Raw genomic sequence first — 2,872 nt, 5'->3', positions numbered from 1 at the left:
AAACATGGAGACATTTAACAAAACTGTTCGTAATACCAATTTCCAGACAGATTGCTGTTATTCACTGCCTATTACATTCACTGTTCTGGATAGCTTAAGATATATTACTGTAACCCTATTCAAACTAGTTCATACTAAATTTCAGCTAAGATTTTATAGGAAATTCAATCAACTTCCAAGTAGTTTATGTTTTTGTGTCACTGCCTTCTCTACCCCATTTATATTTCTATCAAGAAACAATCAGTCTTTAACTGGCAAGATACGATCCTATTTATAAAAAAAGATGCATAACAATGTTTATTTTCTAGTTTACAGAGGAACTATTAGACATATCCATTAATTTTTCATGTGCTCAAACACAGTGAAAATCAGTACCACTGCAAAGTTTTTCAGAAGATGATGCATCATTCCTGTCTAGATTTTGAAAGGTCTTGCCTGACCCTAAATGTTAGACCAACTTAATTAAAATCAGCCTTAAAACTGAGTTAGTTGAATCAATATATATTAATGGCAAACAGCCTTAAGTATCAATTGCAAATAAATTGCAATTTCACATTTACCTGACAAGTAAACTGATATAGAACAGATTTGGACCACAGTAGGTGTTTCATATGGCTTTGAACCCTTTTCATTACAATGCTTTAAAATTTAGTTTTAGTTGCAATAAAGTTATCAGCTACTTTCTCCTTTCTCATCTCTGTGGTACATAATTAAATATCTCAGCCTTCCCTTCCTGTCCTAGGATCAATTATCCGATTATTCTACTCTTGGATCAGACTCACACACAAGCTGTCTGATGTTCATCCATCTGAGTTCTTCTCTTTCCTGGCAGTTTGATTCAGCCAGTCTGTTTAGTGGAGAGGCACCCAGTGACAACTCACAAACTAACTTTTTGCTATGTTGGGTTTGATCCCATATACCAGATTTCTCTCTCTTCCAAAACCTGGTTTCTTCATTTGTACATCATCATATGAAATCTCTTGCTGCCCTCAGAGTGGATTTTCCCACAGAGGAGGATTATCTACAGGGAATTTCGTGAAAACACTGCCGTTCACTTGTTTCACTATTATGCTCTCCAACTATGAATGGACTGTAATAATTGCCTGGCTGGCCATTTCTACACCATGAAGTATTTTGATAGCCAAGTATATGAACAACAAACTACCTTTTTTGTTTTATTCCTGTTGTTTTCATTGGGGGCTAGACTGGATGGCCTTCAGACATCCTTCCAACTGACATTTCTATGATTCTAAAGAATGTCACCTTGAAAGTGAAGCACAGAAGTTATATTAAAATTGCAAGTCAAAACATGCAATTGAGAAAGATTCACCTTCAATTCAACCTGCATAATGATGACCATGACGCAAGCCTAACCATCCAGCATCACCTTCCTCTTTCCTTTTAAATAACAGGTAAAAGAAAGACCTTTCTCCTATCAAAATTTATGACAAATAAAGTCAGTACAAGTAACTAGGTTGCTGATATACCTGTCATTACGTCAATGTTCCTCAGGACCCTTCAGAGCAACAAGCTAAGGATTCACTGTCCGAGAAAAAAATCAGGGGGATTCAGACCATCACAGCAATGAAATTGAGACAGTGATTGCACACCAGGTCAGTTAGGCTTCAACCCTTATCTCTAACCTTAAACTGTACCCCTTACCCTAGTCCCTTACTCTAATTCTTTCCACTAGTCTCTAAAGCATACCCTCACCTTAAAACCCCTAAACCTTATCCCTTTGCACTAACCTAGCCCTCGCCCCATCCCATAACTCTAACCCTAACCTGTTTGGCCATTGGGAGGCAGAAGCAGCGCAGGGATTTTGAGATCCCTGCTGCTCAAATTAAGTCCTAGAATCGGGGCATACCCTTTTTATGCGAAATGGCCTTATTGTCTTTGGAATTGTGAACAAAAATGGTGTAGGGCTGAGGCCACATCTTTCCAGTATCACAGAGAGACTTTTATTACATTGCAGTGAGAGTGGGATCCCAGCACTTAATCTCTCAAAATGAAGTGAACGTGTCCAGTTTCCTTAGCTTTCCATCTGTCACATGTGATTACATTTTCTCTACTTATTCAGTGTTGATGGAAAAGAAGGCATGACTGAGTTCAGTGTTGCTTCAGTGAGTATACTGCAGAAGAAGTGATATGTTTTGGAAATAGATGCTAATTCCACTGTGGTATATGCAGTTTGCAGTCAGGGATTAACACAGATGGATGTGGATAAAGTGGTCTATAAAGTAATTTTATACATTAAATTTAAACAGGATTTTTTTTTAATCTGTATTTAAGCTATATATGATCTGATTTATGACATGAAATGGTTATAAAGCAATAGTTTCTAAACCCATGTGTCCGCTTCAGTGCTGAAAATATTCCTTTCCGGACTTGAACTTGAAAGCATAATTTCAAAATATAACTAAGTTAAGGGACAATGCTCTTAATAGCAAGCTAAGTAAGCGGAAAAGTAGACCAGTTGTGGGAGATCTGCCAACAGAGCAGGTGATCAAGAATCCTCACAGGACACTGACATTCCTGTTATTTAAAGTAATATGCAAGATTTTCCTCACTTTATCTTAAAGAAAGCTCTTGGATCATTAATCTAAGCAGAATTTCTGATACTGTTTTTGTAACTCTAAATATCTGGGCGTTTTGCTGGCTACAACTCTAAAAGACAAGAAAAGCTTGAAGAGACATTTAGGGGACATAGGTCTAGGTTGCAAAGAGGTTTAAGGAAGATTTAATGTTTAGGAGCCCAAGGTAGAAACTCCTGGCTAAAGCTGTAGATTTACTCTGTGACTTTGGATAAGCCAGTAAACACTCAGATACATGGAAGACTACTTGCAAATGAGAGCTAGCTCATAAAAATATT

The sequence above is a fragment of the Antrostomus carolinensis genome, unplaced genomic scaffold, assembly GCF_000700745.2.
Source record: "Antrostomus carolinensis isolate BGI_N321 unplaced genomic scaffold, ASM70074v2 scaffold13834, whole genome shotgun sequence".
In the NCBI taxonomy this organism is placed as follows: Eukaryota; Metazoa; Chordata; class Aves; order Caprimulgiformes; family Caprimulgidae; genus Antrostomus; species Antrostomus carolinensis.
Note: the sequence above shows the minus strand (reverse complement) of the source record.